The 26787-nt window shown below is 37.4% G+C and overlaps 1 protein-coding gene across 2 annotated transcripts in view; it reads right to left on the minus strand.

Moving 5' to 3' along the window:
* LOC121425710 (retinoic acid receptor alpha-A-like) overlaps positions 1-26787 on the minus strand; it is a 73899-nt gene that overhangs the window by 24697 nt on the left and 22415 nt on the right. The gene's annotated exons all lie outside the window — the stretch shown is intronic.

Raw genomic sequence — 26787 nt, forward strand, 5'->3', positions numbered from 1 at the left:
AGCATCTTTTCCTGAGGAGCGGTCATTTTCCACTTATACAAGAGTTCTATTCGAAACCATTACCATGAGTTTGATGGCTAAGTGGAGGAAATTACAAATACCTAGACGATGAAATGCTTTTTAAAAATGTATAAATTGAGATCACAGATAAGAATCACTTATCAATCCAAATTTAATTTTGATTTGACCTCAATAGTAATAGAACATATTAGAAGACTATCTTTATCTAGATCGATTGACAGGGGCCCATTCGTAAAGAACTATAACTTGCAAAGAAACCATGATTTTGATTGGCTGCTAAGTCCTGTTTCGACGGTACCGCAATGACAAACTTACCCTGATCACATGAAGTACTTCATGAAACTAGGACCATAGGTCTATCAGCAAGAAAATTCTTTTCTTTTTTAACTACACCTCGAACATAAGCAATCAGAACTACTTCATATAAAATACAAAGATCCAGTCGGGCACATTCTTTAGCTTCTCTTAAGAGAAGTATAAACCTTAAAACTAACAACCATCATTCATCAAGAGATACTCTTAACTTTTATTTTGCAAACACAGCATCTATATTGAGCAAACTTTTCCTGCCTATTCATATTTGATGAAGGGATAAATTACCTCATACATCCATTCTCTTGGTATTGACTGATAAAAGGAATTTAGACCACAATGTTTCCGATTCTTCCAATGTGGTTTCCAAGTTCACTGCGGTTTCCGAAACTTTGATGATTGTTTGCCCCTTTATATTTGTTCTAAGTGCTTGGCAAAAGGGAAGTCCTTTACAGTTCAAAAGTTTATCACAATACAGCTAAGATTAAAAATATTTTCACCACAGTCAAACAATATAATGCTTTGCATTAAAAAAAACTCTCCCAAATAGAAACAGGCAATATCAATAAGTAGGTGTAAAATTTCTTTGTTGCACTTTAAGTCCATAAAATATCAAAATGTCATCCCAAATTGTAAATATGAAGATAAAAAAACATGTTGACATTTCAGCAATTGTATGAACAAAACAGAAAGATACCACATTAAAATCACTGAGTAATAGCTCTGCAGCATACACATGTATTGAATAAGACTAGATTCATGGGACCACCTCTCCCTAAACTTTTTTTTTGGGGGGGGGTTGGACATTTAGCGAGATGAGCACTTTTCACTTTTTATTTTATTTAGACCCTCGGGAACGTGGGGTCAAAGGATAATTCACTCTACCCACTGTTTTGTTGATCTCTTTTTTTTGTCATATCAGTTCAATATAAAATCCTGTCGGCTGAACAGCCCCCCCCCATCGAAGAACGACTCAAATCTACAACTTTAAGTCACTTTATTTCAAAATAAAAGCCTTTCATGCACAATAAGGAAAACTGATTTATTTCTGCCAATTCTTTATTACTTCTGTCTTGATTTCCTCATTTTTCTTGAAAAAGACCAGAGATTGATCCTAGTAAAGCCATTTCGAAAACATGTAATACAGTTTCTGACCCAATTTTCCCTTTTGATATATTACCAAACAATCTGAAATATTTTAACAATCCCCAATCTGAGCTTCACACACTCATGGACCTATTTTTGCAATTATGAATCATGGAAATGATTTAAGATAATTGAAAATTAGATGTAAGGATTCAAATGAAGGAGAACTAGAAATTCAAATAATAAGAATGATAATCATTGCCAGATATTTATCCACAATAACACAGTTCACCTGACCTTTTTAAAACCAAGGACAAAAGGATACATAGCTCAGGAAATGCCAAATGACAAATTTACTTTGTTTTATTGTAATTATGCAACTCAAATGTGGCATCATTTAATTTCAAGACCATATGTTTAATTAAAAAATGAAAGATAATATATATCTTGTATTTAAGGAGCTTGTATAATACAAACTAAAAGCTAGGTGCATCCTTAAATCATATTGAGAATCTGGCATCTTCTAATAATCATATAAGGGAAACCATTGAGAAAGTTTCAAATGCCATGGCACAGGTAAGTATAAAGAGAAGATGGGAGTTAATAATAATAATATTAATAATGGGCATTTATATAGCGCCATCTATCTAGAAATATTCTATTCTGAGGTGTGATGTTATTATCATTATTACCCCGGCATTAGCTCGAGCTGCCTTTCAGCACTCATGCATTCAAGGAATTAATCCTGCTGGGTACCCATTCACCTCACTGGGTTGAATGCAGCACAATGTGGATAAATTCTTGCTTAAGGAAATTGCGCCATGGCTGGGATTCGATACCACGACCCTGTTTTAAAGTCAAAAGACAAATCCACTGGGCCACAATGCTACACATTTTAAGTTATAACTTAACCCTATTCAAAGTTATAACTTTGAATCTAAACAAGTGCAGAAGTGGCTGAAATCTGAAGGATATCAAGAACTCTATATAGATGTGTTCAACTGAATTTCTCTGAAAAAAATTTCTTGGAAAGATACATGTCCATTTGAAGCAGCTTTTATCTACATTTTCACGAAAGAGGAAAGTTTGAACAAGTGGTTTGAGACGAATACACAACCAGATAATAGATATGATCATTGATATAAGAAATCAGAAGCAATTTGAGCATCAGATTAGTCTGAAGTAGACAATAGTACGAATAATAACATAAAGCTGGCAGCCAATATAAGCCCAGAGGCACTTTTTCATATTACTCAACAGCTTTGAAGAAGTAAAGGTTTGTTTCGTTCAACTCATATACTCCCAACGACAAAGGCATTCCTTCACACAAATGTTTACATAATATTCTGTGACTTTGGATATTTTAATGTACGCATATTAATTCCAAAACATACTATCAATTAATGGTTAATACTGGACTCGGAAATATCAGCCATTGTACAAAACTAAAAACAGAGCAATTTTTACCATAACATCCAAAAAATAGTGTTTCTTGGAAAATGTGGATGTGATGTCAAATGTGAACATGATATATATCATGACATCAATCTACTTTCAGAAGTATATACTCAGCCAAGGAATGTCGTAATACTTTGCCAAGATGGGTTAGTGAGGAGGAAACACTCAAATTCGATGCTTACAAGTTTAAAGATAAATACATGTAGATACTATTAGCAGAATAACTATATACAATAATATTTTGCATACTTTTTTATTAAAAAAAATAAATTGACAAAGAGAATTAGACTCTTAAAAAAAGAGTAAACTTCTTTTTATCGTAAAAATAGACAGATGACAGAATAGACCCTATGACAGATTTAAATGGGAATTTTTGTCTTTGTTTCCTTTGTAATAATTTCCTGTAAATGTCTACATATTCAGTTAAAACCGTAATCTTTTGAAAAGAAATGTCTTTGTACACTGTTGTTATAGAAAAGATGAAATATAAGACTTCTTTTAAATCCCATTAATTTGCCTCCTTCCACAGAAATTTCCTCCTAGCTATAAAAGATGAACAAACTTTTAATTCTTTCCACTACATAGGAAAAAATCAATACCCCCATAAATCATTTTGAAAGAGAAATACAAAACACATGCACTTTCCTGAAAATCTCACTGTACAATATAATACCCTTTTTACACAGGCTAAAATTTCCTTAACCCCGTACTATAGGTGGGGCTAAATTGCCATTTAGCCCCACCTATAGTACGGGGTTAAGCTCAGCCCACTTTCTTTTTACACAGCATTTTTGTAAAGTGGGCTAACCCCACCTTTAGTACGGGATTATTTGGCCCTGCAAAAAAGCAGGGTTATCCCAGCAATTAAGATCGCTAGTGTAAAACGAAAGTGGGCTAAGCTTAACCCCGTACTATAGGTGGGGCTAAATAGCAATTTAGCCCCACCTATAGTAAGGGGTTAAGAAAATTTTAGCATTGTGTAAAAAGTGTACGAGTGAAGTACTTGTACTACGAATGATCGACAAAAAACACTAGTCCGGGGTTAGCGAGTTTCGTGTGTAAAAAGCAAGCATTCCTTATCCGGGGTTAGCAATAACAATTTGGCATGTGTGAAAAGGAAAAAAAATAGTACGGGGTTAAGGATAGTACGGGGTTAGCGATAGTCCGGGGTTAAGAAAATCCTGTGTAAAAAGGGTATAACAGTACCATCAAGAATGATTCAAGAAAATACAACACAAATAAAACCCCGCTTATTCAGTCTCGCAGTCTTTGCTACCTATTTTTAAATACAACAGTACAGTCTTAACATTGCAGAATGAAGGATAATAATAATAATACGCTTCATACTACGCTGATGCAAGTTTGAGGAAAAGCCAACCACTCCCATCCACAGGGAGGAAACTGGATTCAAAACTTGGATTAACTACTGCTACTTCTACAATCTCAAACAATAAGAACTATAACAATTCAGAAGCAAAATCCGGAGTTTCATTGGCGGAACAGACATTCTAGAATGTTACAATGTATATTGTCAATGAAAGAAGTCATGACAGACTTGAGTCTCTATACCTGGGTGAAATATGATCAGCACATACAAATGTTTATTGTAACAAGGTAGTGACAGACAACTGTCTGAACTGCAAAGTGCAGTATTGACAATTTGAACCATCTTTGAAGTATACGATCAAGAAAATTCAGTGAGAAAATAGCTCTTTCTTACCCCAGTAATACGCCGGCCGTACTCTGTAATTTTCAGACATGGCTGCTCATGAATAGACTTCTGCAACACGTCAGGATCTCGCCAGCAAATAAACACATATGTTTTTGCCGAGGCCCGATGCCTTTTGCAAACTTCATCAAACTTCTTTGGTTAGGTTGATTCCTGAACTGCGAAGGCCACAAAGCCAATGACACAATCATATCAAATACACCGGCGCATTACAGGCAACTCCCATGCATGACAGGAATACAGATGTGATATTTGGATATTTTCTGTCAAGGTGCATGCAGAAACACAAAGAAAAATAATCCAAAATGCCTGATGACGGAAGAATAGAACAACACATCGACCAATGAAAATAAACAAACTCCTGTCCTGTTTTATAAAAACATAAAAATAGCAGATCACAATTTTTGACAATTTAACAAAGCTTTGTTTACTAATTGTTTATCAATGGTATCTGTCCAGACTTCAAAGCCAGAAAGGCATTTACTGCATGCTATGAAACATTCAGCCTTTTGTTCCAACAATTGTATTTTCTAAATCAATTAGGAACAAATACAATAAAGGCCAGCAGTTCCAAATTAGGCAATTGCATAGGGAATTTTCTTTGTCTACTGAAATAAACAAGGAATTGATTCAGCTGGTATGTTCACAATTCGCCACAAAGCAAAATCAGTGTTCCTGTATTTCTATGTGAAAGAAATCAGATATTTTGCAAGTACGAAAGATATGAATACACCAAAGGTGTTTAAAAAATCAAAATAATGAAAAGCCGCCACTGGCATTTTCTAAAAATAAGTCTTAGTGATACAATGAGATACAATAAATCTATTGATGCTCTAAATCCGATAAGCTGTCTTGCAGAATTAAAATTGTTCACATTATATGATAAAAACGTCTTTCATGGATTGAAAAATCTAATTCGAATGAAAGGACTATTAATAGTAAATGCTAGAATGACTTTTAAATACTGAGCCCAAATTGTTCATGCAATCAATTGAATTGTATATTTGCTTAGTGTGAATTTATACCTGGCAATTCATTGTATTTCCAGATTTATTGACCATCGTAGTGTGAGTTGTTGATGATTTTTCCTTGCATTCTTTTTGTCACCTGAACCATCAGAAGCAGGTCAGGTTCCTAACCTCCTATACCATACCTGTTCTCATCCTTCATCACAGGCACAATCAATCACAGTTTTGTCAAGACACAGGTAATTGGGATGGAGAATGTACACTACGACAGGGTGCTGCCCTCTGAAGTTCTCTGACAACTTTCCCCACTGCTTCATTTTGACTTCAGAAAAGATTGACATTCCATTAAAAGTTCAAATTTCTGTAAATGATCTCTCATAACATACAGTGACATAAGGTGACTATTCCCAACATAACATCTATCAATTAAGGATATCCTTACACAGCCTTAAACATCACTGTGTACAGGGGGCAAATGACTAAATGTAGAGGCATTAGAGACCTAATGGACCATTTTATTACAGAGCAAAAATCACATGATCTCGGTGCTTGATTACAAACTGCCTTCCCGCAATGACGACGGATAGAAACATTTCAAAATAATTCCACTGTGATACAACATCATTCAGTTTACAGTTAACTTATTGACTCATTTTCTGAAAAATCAAGGCGATACTGAAGAAGACCTACAGGGACATGTACAACCATCAGGTCTGATAGCTTCCAAGTTTCACAAAAGGCTACAAAACTGATAAATGCCAAACTTTTGTGTTTAGTTCTTAGTATCTAGTAGGATTTACCATTAAACAAATTTCAGGCATATTGCAAGCTTGCCAACTTCCAAATGAGTAGCTGGTGGCTGGCTTTTTAAGTGCACAATGGGCATATGTACAAAGTTTTAAACAAGTAACTACCAAGCATGTACTGTTCACCAGCTGTCTGTTGCTTACTTAGCAAGTAGTTAGATTGTGTGAGGATTGGCTACAATAAGTTATCAAGAGTTCTGAATGACCAAGCTGATCAGGTTTTTTTTTTTATCTAGAACACTCTGCTCAGGCAAAACAAGATACCTTAATACATTTTCATTCAAATAAAGTGAGAATTGTAAGTCTTCCTTTCTCCCTTCCTTTCACGAGATCAAAATACTGGCATACCACGACCTACAAAAGTATAAAAACATGATTAAAAAAAAGTAGGCTGAACTTCACATTCTAAACACAGGATATAGCAGGTCACCTGGTTGAGCAATGACTCCCAGACTGAAATTGACTGACAACCATACATCAAGGCCAATGGAATCCTATATATGTCATCACATTTGAACAAACCTACAACTGTTTTGTCAATAACAGCAAAAAAATTATCTGGCCTTTCTTCACATCCCCATGTTGGCCTTGTACTTTGCTTACATCAAAGACAGTTCTATCAGACATGATAAACCAATGGATGAGAAAACTTCAATATCCTACTAAATATAAATGTACAGCCTAGTGTTTAAAATAGGCCTATCTAAAGGGGCTTTCACAATTGCTCATACGATCGTTTGCGATCATCATTTGGTCATAATATATGTTGCACAGAATCGCAACGGTTGTAAGCAGTCGCACCACCAATTGTGAAAGGGGCTTCATATGCAGTTATCATGAGCATACAATGTGCAAGTGAGGATCCCAAGACTGACCGAGTCCAATATCTGGAAAGCTTTTAAAGGTGTCATTGCAACATAATCAGTGAGAGCTATATAAAAGAGGAATATTATCATCATTACCATTATCCAATTTTTAATGGTGAGAAAGTGATACCCCTTTCACAAACCCATCCTCCAATTATTCGCCTAAGAGTAATGCGGATAATTCAATAAAAATTGCATTCACAAACTCCGAAAATAATCCTCACTATTTTTTACGAGCGCCCGACCTGAAAAAGGCGGATAATTGCCATGGCAACTGCAACACACCCCCTCCGATGGGGTTGTGTTGTAAAAGGTTGACCTTGTGACCACACCATGGCAATTATCCGCATTACTTTGGAAATGCGTTCATAAAGTCAAAATCTGGTCCCAATGCTGCTATTATGTGAATTGCAGAATCGAAATAATGCGGATAACTCTGGTCCCGCTCCGATTTTACGACCAAATTATGCGGATATTATCCGGATAATTGGGTTTATGAAAGGGGTTTAAATTTCACAACTTTGATGGAGGGGCTTGTTCAAGCATGGCTGCGACCCCAAACTTTTGTTTTAACTTGAGTGGTGAATAGACATAGCCCTGGGGTTTAAAGGGGTGACATGCCTCCATCTGTCCATCATTCATTGTTTTTATTTTCCTTTCCTCGTTCATTATCACCTATCCTGTGGTACGGTGTCAGAGGGCTCTTTTTAGGGACCCCACCCTTTCTTTTCTGATCGCATTCCTTCACGTTTGCCTCCCATAATACATTTTCCTTCCTCTCCTAAATGCTACACTTCCCCGCTACAACGTGACTCGCGCTAAATTTAGCCCTTCACGTTCTCCGCGAGGGATCCTGCCTCTAAAGAGACTATGAGACCTTTCACTCAAACACCCACTGACTGGGTCTAAAATATCTCAAATATAATGTATGTCACTCCTGGGCTTTAAGATGTTCCTCCTCTTTCTAATCCCAGAGATGGGGTGTCCAAACTCACTTGGACTATCATGGAGAAAGGACAATTTTTGCACCAACACCCTTAACAAAACAATGCCTCAAAATATGATTTTTTTTAAAAAGATGATTGAGCAGTTGAATAATATAGGCGTATAGAAAGAAAAAAATACTATACTTCTGTTAATAACTGTATTGCAAAATGATGAAAATTATAGTTGTATACATAAATAGACAACATATATAATAAACACACAGACCAAGGCATGAATAAAATAAGACAATATAAATTGCACTACTACTTCCATACCAAGTGAATGCATACCTTAAGCTCATAGTAAAATGCTCATATAATTTTCTAATTTTAGAACTATCATCAACAAACTTCTTTGAAAAAAAACTCACAATAACCAGCTATCTTTTTATAACCGTTACGTAACTAGAAAACTTGACATATATGAAACATGATCAAGACTCCCACAGAAAAGCTTAAAATACCCCAAATGATTAAATTGGACAAATTGAAATACCTTTCAGAAATAATCTGTTCCAAATTGAAAGTTCAAGTTTTACGTAACAGTCAGTTAGACTTATACAGAAGCCCTAGTTATTAAACTTTGCCATCTAAAATACGTGTTATATACTTGGCATGGACAGTAAATTATAGGCTTGTCGACTGAAAATGATTTGCGTCAAAAGCAGGGACATACTTTCTTGTGAACCGGGCTGTAAAGTTATCAGAAAAACAAATAATATTGACGGAAAGACCTAAAAAAAGTTAACCTTCCCCATGCAAAGATTTGAGTCTGTTGCTGACTTGCAAACAGATTTACAAATGGTTAAGCAGACTGATGTCAACTGTTGAGCAACAGTTTGGAACAGGGTGCAAATTCCACTTTGTGTATTGAAAAAAAATAATGTTAGGCCTATGTCTCAATCTTACGGTAAATTTCCAGCACAATATTTCTGAAGTTGAAGAAATTTCAGTTTCTTCTGGAAAGAAACTGTACTGTTTTCTAACCATACATGTATTTTCAAGATGACACACAGTAGAAATGAATCTTTTCTACAAATCCGGTCTTGTTTTCAAACTAATCCTATTTACATGTGAACTGATGAAGAAATTCAGAGTTATTAATGTACCCGCAGAAAAAAATTCTACGCTGAAATCATCAAAGGATTCATACTTTTTCTCATAAAACATAAAACCATCAAGCTTACTTGGTTAACCATGACCTTAGAATGAGGTGGGACTAGATGGGGATAATGTGTGTTGAGTTTCTATACCTGACTTAATTCCAATCTAATTCAAAGTGACTATTTTCTGTAAAAGTTGTCTGAACATGACAGAAGAGGTCTATGTGGCAAAATAGTATAATCCTATCTAGTAGGTCCATGTTACTATGTAGGCAGGAGGAGTATATCCTGATGAATAAAAAGCATCTTTCTAACAATAGTCTATAGAGATTACATGTATACTTGAAAATACCACAATGGCTCTCTAATGAAATGCACAAAAGAAAATCTTTGTTTCCTCAAGGTGGGGGAATCAGACAATGAAAATATCATTACACCATTCTTCTTCCTTCCTTACTCTGGATTTATTTTTTCTTTGGGGGTGCGAGGAACACCAATTTTAGTGATCAACTTGTTATTTAAAACAATGATTAATTGATATATGAGAATGTATTTGCTAAAAAAACATGGGCATGTAGCAATTATATTCACTCGTCACTTCTATTTTAGGGGTGAGATGCTGTGTTGTAGCATGATTCTACCAAGGAGGTATTAAAGTGAAATCTCCTTGGTCAAGAGTAGATCCATGGTTACATCAAGGCCAAGCACCAAAGGGGGAGTCCCATTCACTCAATGCAATTCACAACTGATCATGGCCATGGGGCTTGAGCCAAGGCCACATGCAGCTCTCTCTCTCTCTCTCTTCCTCTGTCTGCATGTCCCTTTCTCTCTGTATGTCTCCCTCTCCTCATTCTTTCTATCTTCTTCTACACTATACCCAGCCATCCAACAGAGCTTAATCACAGAAAGGTTGCACGAGGTCAATGCTCAGTGCTGACATTATCCTAACCAGCTGTGCAAATGCCATGCTCTCCATGTCTGTAATACCAGTTGAACACAGACAGGCGGGTGAAGGCAGTGAGGCAAAGGCCCCCATGTTTTCAGAGCGTCTGCTGTGACCAACTCCCTTGCGCTTTACGTTCTATGTGCATCTATTCCACGTACCTAAAGAGCAGGGCTACTAGTACAGACTGTCTCTGACTATGGACCTACTCGGGTTCTAGAGAGCGCAAATGTAACATCTATTGTAAGATTTTGCATAGACATAAATGACCTATCACCATCATAACTATCACATGGACAAAAGCACTTGATTCACAGACACATATATTAACTACAGCAGAATTACAGGTGATCTGCCCATAAAATGAATGGCTTTCCAAGGAAGGTTAATCTTTATTAACAAATGTAGTTGTTGTTGAAAGATGAAGCCAATTACTTTTTAATAAATTTAGTCATTACTAACAAATCCCTTGAGCTAATCATCAATGATGGGTCGAAGTTTTTCTGATCCCACCAGTCATTCATTACCCATCCCTCTGCCGCTCACCAATATTTGTCCTACCAATAAAAAGGCTGCGTTCCAGTAGCATGGCCCACACTTACCCTACAAACATCTGAAAAATGCCAGCCGCTCCATCAGAATGAGCTCCAGTCTCTCTTGTCTAGGTTAGTTTTTTATGTCCTTTACTTCCACAAGCGAAATACACCATCTCTTCTCACTGCAGGCCTTATCCCACTACCCCACTACCTACCTGTCTGTCTGTCTGTCTGTCTATCTATCTATCTATCTATCTATCTGTCTATCTATCTATCTGTCTATCTGTCTGTCTGTCTGTCTGTCTGTCTGTCTATCTGTCTCTCTTGTCCGTCCGTCCGTCCATCCATCCATCCATCCATCCATCCATCCATCTATCTATCTGTCTGTCTGTCTCTCTGTCTGCTGTCTGTCTGTCTACATTTCTTTCTAACCATCTCATCCTTTTCTCTGTGTTTTACAAGTCTATATCTCATTCTCAAATCACCCCATCAGGCCAACATGTGTATCTATCAATCCATATCCTAAATAAAGAATTCAACTCCAATCAACAATGGATTTGAAGACAATTGGTAGCTCCAGCTGTAAAACTAAAAATAGGCCTCCTGTAAAACTATAAAGTCCTCCAACGCTACAATGTTAACATGAACTTTCTTAGTCGGCCTACATTCTAGGGAGAAATCATGTTCGTTTCTCAATCTCTTTTAGCTTATCCATGAAGAGTGTTTTTTTTTTTCATCTGTAGCATGATCCTCTTGAAATCAATGTCCCCCAAATGCATAATATCAAAAATTTAATTCAGACTATATGTAAATTGAAGATTCTAAAAATCATTCCAAATATCTTGTTTCATCCAGAGTAAAAACATCTAAAAAGCAATCTGTAAGGTCATAATTCACAACAACTTAATGTACATCCCAATCAAAAGCCATTTTCAGTAAAATAGAAAATGAGTTTGGTGATAGATTCTGAATGGTTTCTTCAATGATGAAACACGCTTTGTGTTTATTCTTTTTTTAGCATGTATGGTGTCAGGCTCATTAAACATCAACAGGTCCCCTCATGTGTAAACTATAGCCAAAATTCCCCTGACAAAGAAAATAACAGCAGCTAAGATGAGTTGATGCACTCTAAACACAGTAAATAAAAGTTGCTGAACACAATAACGGACAAAAGGTATATTGAGGTTCATCCTTTACGTACGACTGTGATCATCAAAATAAGGATCCCCTAAACTGTTTTCTCCTAAATCTTCATTCTTCTTTTGTATGGAACTATTTTTGTCAAGTGAACTCGGGAGGCCTACAAGAGATCGGTGCAGTGGTGCAATATATCTCTTCCAACTGTTCATCTTTAGGAGTAGAAAAACAACAATGAATCATGACCATCGGCTGTAAAGTGGTAGTAACTCACATAAACCTGCACACAAATAGACATGACACTCTCTACGTGACCGTGTAGTCCTGTGTATAAAGATCTGATTGGGCCCATTATTTCAAAACCCCTAAACATGATGTATTCCATGACCCCACAGGCTATGATTCATTTTCAAAGGAATATGAATTCATATTTCTCAGATCCAAAATGCTTGGTGGTAATTCATCACCCTATTTCAGCTGCATTCATAATCATGTTTTTATGAGCATCAACAAGAATTTTGATAATTGCACCCAGACATCAAATTCATGACCGTCTGCCACCTTTTGTGAAAGAACTCAAGATGTCTGAAGAGCATTACACAGGATGACAACTTCACAGACTTTTATGATATTTAGACTATAAATCTTAGTACATAAACATCATGATGATAGTTGAATGTAATAAATCAACATCCTTTGAAGACACATTACAGTTATGGCGATGATAATTATAAAATGAAACAGAATGAATGAGCAATGCTCAAGCAGTTGATCGTGAAAAAGACAACATGACATTTACGAGTTTCATTGAAAAAAAGAAATGGGTGTTGAAAATTCAGATCTTCCAAAAAGCAGACAAATGGAGGTGAACTAGCTGTTACCAAGGCAACACACAGCACTAGACCAGATAAAATCATGTTATATCCCCTTCCCCTTGCCCATTGTCAGAATTTTTTTTTCATAACTCAATAATTGGGAACCCCCCTAATTCATGATGTATGGTGACCATGAAGGGGCATTAATACAGAAAATAAGCGTTATGGTAGAAGTACCCCTGGGATCAATATTTAGTTGAAAAATATTATTTGCAAAATACAACTGAGAATGGTAGCACATAATACATCTGTTGCCTTCCTGGGATGAATATTTAGTTAAAATAATATTTGAAAAATAAATATAAAAACTGAGAATGGTACCACATCATACAATTGTTTTACCTTTGGAACTATAGTTATCATCAACCTTTACCAAACCAAATACTAATGAACAAAAAAAAAGATCAAATACATGATAACAATTTGAGTATCTCTTTGTAGTATGCCATGACAATTCCCATAGCAATCAATTTCTTTCCCCACTTCATATCTTTTGCCAATAATATTTCATTTTATTTTTTTCCAGGGATCATAGCTCCCATGCCAGATCAATAAATGGCCTACTTTTCATCAAGTCACTGCAGTAGTCCTTGCCCCTTCCTTTCTTTTATTCATCCCTAATGCCAGATTAAAACATATATATAGTCCCTCAAATGGATTCTGGATCATGGGATTACACAAAAAGCATGCTTCAGTTTTTATGGGTGGGACTACGTCTTTTGAAAGTGTGAGAAGCAGACTGAGAATCAATTATCCTCTGTCTTTCAACCCCACTCAATTAATCTCGCTGATAGATATTGAACATTTATTATTCATTTCTCCTCCTCACCAACATATGATATTCTACTTTTCCCATACATCTGTTATAACTTTTCATCTCCAAATTTTTTTTGGCAGAAGTACATTTCATGTTTTAGCTTCGTTCCAATGATTAGTTTCATTCATTTCATATTTTCCCTCATTCAAGTGACAAAGGGTTCAATTTCATAGAATATCTATAAATAAACCGAAGTGTGTCTATCCTGTTATCATTTTAAATACTTTCACTGATTCACATTATACTGTTGCAATCCTTGCAATCCTTTTCAATAATTCAACTTTGAGCTTGAGCTCACCATGAAATTATTTTTGAGGTTCTCCAAATAACATTTATTGTCTCTGCTTCCATGTGTGCCCAACTAAAAATCAATTTGTCAATATTTAACCCCTACATTCTAAAAAATATAGGACTTTGTCAGGACTCATCTACTACTGCTCCCCAACTCTTTCTTTCATTTTTCTTCATTTTATCTCCTTTTTCTCTTTCTTCAGTTACTGGCACTCCATATATCATCTCTCATTAGAGATCTCAATGTCGCTCTGTGTTTCACTCTCCATGCCTATTTCTTCAGGCATTGTCCGACATCTTCCCAACGATGACTACGACACCACCACCCCACTGTTGTCAAGCCTATTTTGAACAGCATCACTCTACATTAGCATAGAACGGAAACTGGGTCAAGATAAGCAATCACTTTGATGACCTGTGCGATCCATACAGCATCTGGTCCAAGGAAAAAACAAGAAAATACACCATCCCTTTTCAATATTCATGAGATGAGAGAGCTGTGGGGTATATCTCTCATTCCATGATGGATGGGAGAGAATCCCTCTTACTCCAAATGCCATGGGATCACAAGCTTTCTACAACCATGAACTTGTGTTGTGGAGCTGCTGCATCACAGCTCCGAAACTGGACCACAATTTTCATCTCATCTTTCTTTATTTCCAATCTCCCTTCTTTCGGACTCCTCGATTTCCCTTGAAGAATCAGCATAAGAGGGAGTGTAATGCAAGATGGTGAATGTAAATGTGCCTTTGCAGAAAAGGAAATTATATGGAATAGAGTCAACAATATACAAGGAGGTTGATGAATCTAGTTATTCCATTACAGGCCCACAGGTATTACCATCATGAAAATGGAACCAACTTAACTGTATTTTTATTAGTTTTGATAGAGGCTTCGTGAAAGATCTGCCAAATACCAAAATTTCCATCAATCATCAAAATGAACTTGAAATTGCAAGGGAGGGATAGGATAATTATATTTGCAAATTGTTGATGCTTCTCCTGTGATATAACAATGGGGGAATGGGAGAGGGGAGTTGGCTCAGTCGGTAGTTTACGTGTCTGCCCGTCGAACCAAAGATCGTGGGTTCAAGTCCACCCCGGGCGAATGACTGAAGCCAGTGCGTTGTGTGTAAATGTCTCTCCCATGTTTCATAGATGCAGGCTATGTTACAATGGAAAACACTCCGTCCCTCGGATAGGATGTTAAATGGAGGCTCCATGTAGAGGAGAGTCACCACCGTTGCACGTTAAGAACCCATTGCACTATTCGTATAAGAGTAGGGGGAAACCCTGGTGTAGTGGTCCATCTGCATTCCCCCCAATCAGTTACTAGTATATCGGGAGGAGAGACCTGCGGGTCACAGTGATTCAGTTTGCTTTTCGCCTCCCAGGCACAGGTGATGCCAAACAAATAATAATTAAAATTCGACGTAAAGCTGTTTGTACAGTTACGCAAGACTTCTCACAAGACTAGAATACGCTATCTGCATATCCCAATGCGGCTGACTAATGGTACCAGTCGTTGTGAAATCATGAGTAACAGCTTTATTAACAACTTCACGTCCTCACATTCGAGCCCAATCTTGAGCATACACGATATATTACATTTTCATTTGCATTTCACAATGCTCATTCCTCCTAAAAAAACCCACATAAATCTAAACACACCCCTCATCAGCTCTGCTCCATGTTCTCTTACTGGCGCGGTAGAAGCACACAATGAGAGCCATTTTGTCAATGTCACGGTGGAAAATGTACTTAAATATCTCACATTCTTGATCCTGCCCTTGCTCTCTCCTAAAAAGGAATTATGCGTTCCTTTCTCCAGTATGATCATTATCAACGATTGCCAATTTGGTTTGACAATCTGTGTATGTTGGTCTTCTTGCAGAATTGTGAGAGGCATTGAAATGGAATTGATTACCATGATGCTGATATAGCTCTCTCTCCATGACTATTCAAAATCCATGACTTTATCCATGACTTAATGAGCAAGGTACCTCGCAGTGAAGGTGAAGGATGCGTTATGTCAAGCATCATGATCTGTCAAGCGGTACTACTATCAGTAATATCACCAAGGCAACTTTTGTTTGAAACGCAGATATTAGTGTGCTTTGGAAGGCTTCATTGCAATGTTATCAACCGATTACAATTAATGAGCATTTCAACCAGAATATTTTTTGTTCTGTATAGATAGTTTCTTGAAACGTGTAAACAACTTATAATAATTGATATCTTTAATCATCTTCAAGAAACTAGGATGACAATTCTCTTTTCTTTTTGTACAGGCAGTTGCTTGGTTATGTTGTAAATAGCACAAAACCAATTTTGATTTACAACTCTTAAATCTAACATACTAAAATAATATTTTGATGTTTGAAAACTGTACCTAAATCATGACAGGCAGCATGAGAATATGATTAGCACAGACCCATTTATCTTCAAATAGTAAAAAGTAAACAAAAGATAAACCAGGTCACTGTAAGATCAAATTCCAATAATAGCAACTTTGTCATTGATTGCAACTATTAGTATTATTATCATGGTGACGATGCTCTGCAGCAAATCAAAATAAAGGTTAGCATGGATATGACATTGATGGCAAGTTTTCTACAATGGAGGCCTAGATTGCTCAGATGTGAAATTGTCTTGTGACAGTGAAAAGGGGTATCACTCACTGGATGGGTTACTAAATGCTTATTTCCAATGAAATAAAAATATGCCTTGTCAAAATGGTGCATTCATAACTACCACTCGTGTCCAAATATAGCTTCTGTGTATTTTCCCTCTTTCCTACCGGTCTTTCTCTCTTTGCCACGTTAATTTGAGGCCTGGACGACGGCCAAACCTTGCCTGCTTGCGAATTCATCAATCAACTAGCTCTCTAGAGCTCCCTCATGCAGTCTCCTCACAGCAAGCTCCCTCTCTATCTCTCTCTCCTTCTTTCCCATCGTCCTTGCCATTGTTCACATGTTATTCTCTTTAAATCCACTTCTTTACCCCCCAGAAACGTGAAACAGTCAAAGGAAGTAAACCAGTTCACTTTTTGCGCTCTTAGACCACCTAGGTCTTCCGTATTGATTCCCTTCCCTAAATGCGAGTTCTCTTCAAACCTTCATGGATATTTCAATCTATTATATCAAATTTTCCCCCTAAAAGTAGATTTTTTTCTATGTTCAGTTTCTACTCTCTCTACCAATTTTCATCCACATAATGTCTACATCATAGGGTCTACTACTGTCCTTTCATAGACGTAGGCACTATGATCTATGTGGCCCACTTCTTCTATGCAGAGCTTCCAAGTCTCACGCATTGTGAGACTCAAGCATTTTGGACTCTTGTTCATCCCCTCAAATCTCTGTCTCACGCAACTATCACAGCCTATCCCCATATAGGAACAATGTCTGTGATCTCACTCAGATTCATAGAAAATCTCACACATAGCTGGTCTTTGAACTTGGCATCTCTGTCTATGTAAGTCCCCTACAAAATCAGACTCACACAACACATAGTTTATAGAACTGATTTGATTCTAAAACATCATTAAACCTCGAGGATAGTTTTGGTGAAGGATCATAAAATTCAGTTGTATGGGTCGTGGCTATTGAATAACAAGAACTGATCATAATGCAATATGAGAGTGGCAAAATTTCTACTTGAAAATGTCTAAATTTTAAATAAACTCAGAAAATGAAGTCATTATCCTCGGCTGAATTTCACCGACATCTTACTCAATCTACCTATTCGCAATGTTCAAAAAGGTCACTTTTCACAGCGCCCACTTTCGTCCATGACTGAGCATTTGTTTTTCACGTGACCGATATCTACTTTACTGGAAAACAAAATTCTTCCGCGCATCGTCTGCTATCGCTAGGCTACACGGAGTGCATGCAATGCTTTAGTATCCAAATTTCACCGCGAGTGAGCGCGGGAGCATGGCCGGAGAAACGCCGAGCAGCCACTGTCGTAAAGTCGGTTTGTATTGAGCCAGAGGAATTGGAGGGATATCTGTTGTAGATTTACCTTCGCTATGCTAATGCCATCACTCATACTTACCTATATATATGTATTTATATATATATATATATAGTGTACTTTGATATCCATAAAATAGTATCGTTGAGGTTCCTGAGAATATTTTGTAGAGATTATAAGACGACTACAATTTCTGCAATGGTTGGTCGAACAACCAAAACACAGGACACCGGATGCGATGCACAAATCGCAGCATCGCCTGACGATGTGTACGGCGGGCCGGCCGCTGACATTCACATCACACTCATTCACGCGAACACTTCTGACCGCATGTAATACGTGCCGCTGAAATCTGCATTCTCTTTCTTATCACATGTGACACACAGCCGCACTTTTTCTAGACTCTGTAAGCAGCTCTGCCATCACACATTTTTCTTCAAAGAACAATTTACATGACCGGCGTCGTCATGTGATTGCAATCTCAATAAAATTCAACAAATTTCTCCTTTCTATTGTCTTATTGCTGACAGTTCCCCGGGCAGTCCCCCCTAAATTTGAGGTGGGGGAGGGGACGGTGCTCCCTAAAATTTTTGTTGATAACCTTTTTTTGGCTTGTCAATTTTCTTTCATGCGTCCCTCCTAAATTCACGTGGACCCCCCTGAAACGTTTTGTGTCCCCCCTAAAATTTAGGTTGATGAACTTTTTTTTTTGCTTGTCAAAAATTTTTGGTGATCCACTCCTAAAACTTAGGTTGACAACCATTTTTTTTTTTGGGGGGGGCTGTCAAATTTTTTACCTGTGCCCATCCCAAAATTTCAGCTGGACCTCCCCTATATTGTTTGGCTTCCGCGCCGCCAAGGTGTATTTCCATCTAAATATGTAAAGCATTTTCAAGAAACAACATTTCAACTAATGTAAAGAAAAAATGCACATTTTCGAAATGGCAATTATTGGGTCCTTGATCCGTAAACAACCGTGAAGAGACATCCTTTTTTCATCATTATCTTATAAAGTGGTTTGCAGATTTTCGCCTGTATCTTTTGCTGACAAATCTATATGATCTTGGCCCAGGGCCGGCGCTAAGACTCAAACGTAATATTTTCACCTGCAGCCTACCCCCCCCCCCCCCACCAGCAAATCGATACTTTTCTTTTGGGAGGGGGGGTGCAAAGTTCCAATGCATATCTAACTCCCTCTAACTGTATCACAATCCTGATCGTAAAGAATTCCATTACGAAAATATGTAAAGGTCACGATGGAGAAATAGGCTTTATGTATTACATATTTAGCATCTGACGTGGCGTACCTAGGATTTTCCAAGGAGGGGGGGGGGGCAATTTGACAAGTAAAAAATAAAAAAAAAAGTCTTCAACTAAAATTAAAGGATTTCGTACAAGAAGAAAATTTGACAAGCAAAAAAAAAGAAAAAAGGTCTTCAATTTCAAAGGCACGGGCCACATGTGGCTCATCACGGATCAGTTGTGACTCGTCGGGGGGGACATGGGTTGTGACTCGTCAGGGGTTGGGTAGTCTGTCCCTCTGTAGGTACGCTAATGTCTGCTAATGTCTCCAAGGTCTCCCCCAAAAAAAAAAATAATAATAATAAGATTACACTCGAAATTACCAGGAACTGATCGCTTCTATCACCGACATGCTGTATATAAAAATAGCACTGACCAAGTTCCCCCATCTATCTCTTACCCCTTTTTTTTCTCTTTTTTTCTGGGGGGGGGGGGACAGAATCATATGCCATTGTGGTACTAAATCAGGTGCACATTACGTTCGGCATGGCTGGGGGGGCGATATAAAACAAGTCGGGAGTCAGTTGATATTGATCGCGCTTCTTGCGCTATAAAATAGCCATATAAAATGACCTGGGGCCTGTTGCAGAAAGAGTTGCGTTTAAACGCAAGTCAAAAAATCAAACGCAAGTCCCAAATGCGCGCTGTTGATTGGTTGAAAATCAAGTTGGGCATGATTTTTTGAGTTGCGATCGATTGCAACTCTTTCTGCAACGGGCCCCTGAACATGGAAATGGAAATTTATTTGACGACCGTTTATACAAGCTATAGGAATTCACGAAGAGCTAGCGTATCGCTGCTAGCACGAAGCGCGAGCTGATATTGTTTGTATTCAAACCTGACAATAGTACATTGGAGGAGGCCTACTACTAGCTTGTTTTGCAATCATGCCGTGGAATCTATATAATTAACAATTATAATAAGTAAACAATGCGAGAGCGAAGCGCGAGCTGTGTTTTTTCAAATAACTATTTATATTGACCCCCAAATCGAACGTTTGACATGTTGTGATGAAAAGGATATAAAATCCAAGTACAAGTGCGAGCTCTAAGCGCGAGCTTGTTTGTTTTTTTTTTCAGACTGGGGTGGCGAAATTACCGGGAGAGTGGAGCACTTGCCACCCTTTCCACTAAAAAAAAATATAATTTTTTCAAATTGAAATGTGCCTTACAAAATTAATGCCCCGTTTGAAGTAAAACAAAATACATTTTAGGCTAGAAAATGACAAATTCTGGGCTGGCGCTTCGCGCTCGCACCGATTTTTGTTCGTGCAAGAATCATCCTGTTCATGGTTACATTTCGTGATAATTATTGATATTCTGATGTGAAACTGGATAATTTAAGTGCAGGCTATCGCGCATGTTTAAGATTTAGACCTAGAATTTGAACATTCTGAATACATTTGTTTAATGGAACATTATGGAATACAAGTATACAATATGAACTTGGCAAATCAAAGAATGTGACCACGCAGCGTTAGCTTAAAATGCTGATATGTATAGACCATAAAATTGATATTTTACAGAGCACTTAAATTTGTAAATGAAAAAAAATGAAAGCTCGTTGTCCGAGCTAAAATATGTTTGTATATTGACTTCAAAACTTGCTCCATATCAGCCTATTGAGCAAGATATTAATCTATTCGAACAGGCAATTCTTGCGCCAAGCGCAAGCTTTTATGGTAACATGAAAAATTTGCAAGTCTCCTCACATTATTACATTCACTCGTCTTCCTCCTCTTATTTTCTTCTTCTGTCTTTCTTGTTTTCCCTTTTTGTTTTTCTTTCTCCCTTTTTTTTGCTCTGTCAATTTTTTTCAGGGGGGGGGGGCACGTGCCCCCACTCGGCCTCCTCCCCGTAGCTACACCACTTCGGGTCAGCGGTCACTTCGCCCCTGGATTCGCCAATGCCCAATTTTTAATTATCCTGCATGTCTTCATTACAGAACATTTTCAGTTTATGTAATCCCATTCAATATCAAATCTATCAATAATTGTCAATATACATGAACCTCTATGAAGGGGCTAGTTTTAGCGGCTTGTATTTCCGCTCAGAGTTTTAGAAAGATGCAAATTGGTCGCATCCCCTGCCATTATTTTGGACAGCGTAGGAGAACCCCTTTTCTTATCAATCATGGCAATGATTCTGGTGAATTAAGTTACCAAAGAACGATCGGTCAGAATAATTTATGTAATTAATGTTCAGTGATATCGAAGTTGAATGGCCATTTTCAAATTAATGAGCTTGCCTAACAGTTAGGCAAGCTCGTTAATTTAAAATGGCCATTCGTATAGGTTTTTTAGCTTATAGAATAGGAAGGAAAAAAACAATATCATTTTGGATATTGAAACAAGGGGTAGAAATAAGTTTTTTACAAAAGAAGGGATGCAGGTGGCAATTTTCGTAGATTTAGCTATATCGTGCGGGACTCTCTGGAGAAGCATGTATACTCAAGAAACTAGCATTGGTTAAAAAAACGGGGAAAAGATGGATAAATAAACAAATAAATAAATGAATGAATGAAAAAAATATTTGTAAGCCTATGTCTTCTATGAGCAACTGTAAAAATATACGGGGTGCGTCTCTGCCTGGATCCGCCAAAGATGATATGCCATGAGTGTCGATCGGGGGGGGGGGGGGTGGAGATGGGGAAATATACCCAAAAGAATTCAGGTGGGGATGGCTTGTAAAATCGCACCCCCCCCCCATTATATTGAGGGCATCGAAAAAATAGTATATCTCCAGAAAAAAAAATCGATCTTATAAAAATACATGAAATCAATAAAAAAAAAATGTTAACACGGAAATACACAAAAGAAAGAAAAACAAAATTTGTTTTCCAATTCAGTTATACTTTTTTTCTGAAGTTGACAAGTCTGTTTTGAAATAGTTACACATTTATCTGTAATGATAAGTGAACTTGCCGATATCTTCGGGTAATTTCATGAGCCATGAATAAATGCAAATGTTTAGGCCCTCTCTCCATTCGATGGTGCAAAAGTAAAATTGTATTAACAACAAAAGCATTTTATATATGTTATCTGAATTCATAGGCGAATCTATAGGGGGAGAGGGGAACGATTCCCCCGCTCCTATTTGCGGAGCAAAAGAAGAAAACGGGGAAAAGTTAAAGAGAGGATAAAAGAAAAGGAAAATAAAAGAAGGAAGACGAGTGAATAGATAAGACGATGGGAAGACTTAACAAAAAAATCTTTCATGCCTCTATTTTCGATCGCGCGAAGCGCTCGTATTGCTTGTTCGATGACCCATATCTTGCTCAATAGGATGATATAGAACTAAAAATATCAAGTACTGAAGTCAATATACAGAACATATCTCAGCTCGGACATCGAGCTTGAGCTTTCAATATTGCTATATAGTGCTTGAAATAGTGCTTAAATTACCCCTTGTTCAGACCGGAAGAAGAACAAATATTTTCAGCTCACGTTTCGCACTAATTTATTGAGATCGGTTAAATATTAAAATTTTTCTGCCCGCGGTTCGCGCTGGCATTATATATGTAGGAAGAAACCAAATTGCCCAGATTTCATGACTTACAAAGCATGAATTGAGAGTTCTATTTTTAAGTCAGAATTTCATCTTTTTTCCGCTGCTCGCGCTTCGCGCTCGCGTTTATCGTTTAGCTTTATATCCTGTCCTTTTCATGATTACAACAAGTTGTTAGAATTCCATTGTGCCAAAACGTCAACAAATTTCAGATGTATACCTATCCTGTTCATGATGAAAAAAAAAATCAAACGCGTGCTCTTTCTCACTTCATAAAAGATGACGTATGGAATATATAGGCGAGTATAAAGTCAGAGATCTTGTCATTTAATTATACTTTTATGTCGGTAATTTATTTTGATTATTTTTTCCTCGCTCTTTGCTTGGTCCGTATAAGAGGTTGAGGAGTGGCGATTTTGTAAGTCGTGTAGTTGAACAAAGTAATATTAAAAAAGAAAGTGTTTTTATAATGATATATGATATGTAATGATATATAGTAAAAAGTATTATTTTAACATTATTTAAAATTTTGTTGCAATTTATCGATTGCAACACAACTTTTTGCTATTCTCTCATGAAAGCAGTCAGATGCATGGACAATTCTGATAATATATTTCTCCCTTTTATAATGAGAGGTTGAAATTGTTTTTTATTATGTGAATGGATTGTTTGTAAAAAAACAACAACGAATTTATACTGCAATGAAGTCTTGAAGTCATCCTTGTTGACAACGCGATCCAGTTATTCCCTTTCCTTCAGTTCTTTCTTTCTTTATCTATTAATCTCTATTTTCTTTCATTGCATTCTTTCTTCCTTTCTATCTCAATTTCCCCTCGTGCAGTTGTGACTTGAATGGAGCGGTCTTCCCTGCTTTGTACAAGGCCCATTCCGTTTTTTTTTTCAATTTACTCGCTCGCGGATTCGCCGCGGCTGCATGTGCTGGTCTTTTTTCAGTTGGTTTTATAATGCCAATTCGTCTAATTATGAACTGGTCTACTGGGGTCTACCATCATCAGTTCGTCCACTCACTGTTTTGTCTAATAACCAGTCAGGTCAAATACCCATCTAAAGTCCATATACCCCCGTATTTAGTCTAATAATTGGACTAAAGTGTGAATTGGTAGAAATGAATAAAAATGAAATGGGTATTAGACCAACTGGTTATGAAATGAATGAAAATAAAATGGGTATGAGGATAGACCAAATTGTTTATGAGACGATTTGGTCACTGTGATAGACGAAGAAGAAATGACGATCGAAGTGGATTTGGCAACACGAATTGGCACTTTACCGCTGTGCTTTACGGTGGGTACAAAAACAATGATTAAAAGAAGCGAGCGTGACCCCCCCCCCCCCGAAAAAAGCCCCGCACAAATGAAATAAAAGAGGAAAACCCAAAACATAAGGCCTATATTCGGGTCGCTCTTTGTAGAGAATGTAAATTCCTAAACATCATCCCTCACATTTGGAGATCATGCATATAAAAGATAACACTTTTGCGATCCAAAATAAAGTCGTGTCATTTTTCTATCGCCAGTCATGAAACATGTCTATACATGGACATCGAATCCCCGGGACCCACAGAAGTTTTTACTCATATAGTTAGTAGCTTATGTTAATTCTAGGACGTATGTGAAAATCATCCATCAAAATATGGAAAATATACTAAACTCAAATGTCACTATATACAGAACTTTATCAAGTTACATTCCATTGCCACATTTGAAGCTTGGTATTATATAACCTCGATTGAATTATTTCTGCAGAGGACACGTATACATGCATGTAGTGTAGGAACATAACCGTGCATATAACGCATACATAAACCCATATACATGTGTGTATATATAAGGCCTTTCCAGTAGACCGATGCATAATGGACGCATTGAACTCTGCATGACCTCGTCTGGACGAGCAGTATATGACCTTATTACGTAAAGTTCGTCTGCTCTCGAATCAACACAATTCCCATGCATAGTACACCCATAGAGCTGTTACACATGAAAACAACTTCATGTAGTTTATGATTTCAGACACAATCCACCCAGTGATGGTTTGTTTCTAATTGTTTTTAGCGAGTAAACACTCCCGTAAAAAAACATATCCAAATATAAATTGCCCCCGTCTTTTGGCAATTAGAGACCAGTTATTCAAATACACTCATTGTAGCATATATCGTGGTTCCACTTTTTTTTTAAATGGGATGATGAGGGTTTGTTTATCGTCGGGGTTTAGTCGTCGATTGGCAATGAATCTAACTTCCAAGGAATAGGAAATCAAGGTGCATTAGCTATAAGACTAAGTTCAGTGAGGTACGTATCGTTCAAGTATTTTCTTTTGTTCTTCTCTGCCGTTTGTTGTCACGTTATGCATCGGAATTATCATGGAATAAATAGTGCGTATACAAAACGGGCTTAGCAAACCTGAGTGACTATAGACTGGACAACTCCTCTTTTCAGCGGACTACATTTTGTTCCCGCGTACGTAGCTCAAGCGGTGGTGCGTGTATACTGCAGAGCGCTAGCCATGCTAGCTGGAGGCCGAGGCAGTGCATGCAAAATAATGCATGGATTTCGGTGATAGAGGGAGGCAGCTCGCAACCTGCTAGCCGGAGATCGCGCGTCAGCTTGATAATTCTGGGATACCCGACAGGGTTAAATTACAAGGGAAATTGCAAAATTAACTATGTAAAACACCATTTCATTTCATGTCATCCACATCATGACTGTTTTAGGGCATAAGCATTCATATCATATAGAAATTAATTAGAATGGTGACAAGCAGATTTTGAGGATTTACCAAAACTATCCACCCTCTTTAAACCTATATGATTATGATTTACCCATAGATATCAGATGGAGAAAGCTGAGACTTGGTGGTATACTATGGGTTAACACTCCCGAGGTGGTACGACTTCACATGACATCTTAAGCTTGTAATGATTGATGGTATCGTATTGCCGCTCATTCATTCATTCATTTCACAAGACCACTGTAAACCTCTCTCATTCAGACTGGCATCATGGCATGGCTTATGCATGATGTAAAAGGTCAGGGTATCCATACTAGAGATGTGAAAGGTTACCAGTCTCTATGCATGCTAATGCAGTAAAACCCCCAACAGGACCCCCGCTGGCAGTTGTCTTGCTAAATTTATCTGACATTTTCGTTTGGCCCTGTTGTTGTAGTTTCTGCTGGCTAGCTGCTATTACAACTACCCTAGAAACTTCAGGAACAATGCTTTCGTGACGAACAGAAGAGCAAAAGTTCATTGATGACAAGACTTGCCATTCGTTTTGAATGCACCCCTCTTTTGATTGGAAAGGTTTTAAATAAACAGCAGGGGTAACCCTAAAGTAATTCATATTGATAAATATTAATGAAAAGGCAACAATCTGAATGAAAGTTATTAAGCAAATCTGATGGTTGCTTGAATGTCATAAAACTCTGTCAGGAGAAGGAATATATTCAATTAAGAAATGGTCTTCATACATTCCATCAAAAAGACCATGGGCCCGTTGCATAAAACTTTTTACGTGAGAAAACTCCGGTTGTGTTTACCAGAGTTTTCTCAGGTAAATTTTTTCATGCAACAGGCCCCATATGTGTGTGTACGTTAGTTGAAAACAATTCTGCTTATCCTGATCTCACAAAGCCATCAAAGGGTTAAAGCTAAGAGAGGAACTTATTTCTACCTCATTAATCTAAAAATACTCCAACATGACAAGTTGTTAGATAGCTCTTATGGGTGCCTAACAGGGTAGGGCTAGCCTCACATCTTTCTTCATTCAAACTATCTTCACTCTTCACTCCTCTGCGACTATTTTCAGCTCGGGACTCCAAGCATATGATTGCCCTGACCTTTCTCTCAGGAAATATCATTTTTACCGTTCTAGTAATTGTTTCCAAAATTAATCGCAATGCGCCTACAGCGACAGCAATCCTTTCATTTCATGTGCACGTGTATAATTTCATCAAAAGAGAAAATCAGCATTGGACAAGACTGTCTTCGCCTTCTACAATTTCGTTTTCCTCGGGTAGAAATGAATTGTTCATGAACCCTTCTTTG

Source organism: Lytechinus variegatus, chromosome 1 (assembly GCF_018143015.1).
Source record: "Lytechinus variegatus isolate NC3 chromosome 1, Lvar_3.0, whole genome shotgun sequence".
Taxonomy (NCBI): Eukaryota; Metazoa; Echinodermata; class Echinoidea; order Temnopleuroida; family Toxopneustidae; genus Lytechinus; species Lytechinus variegatus.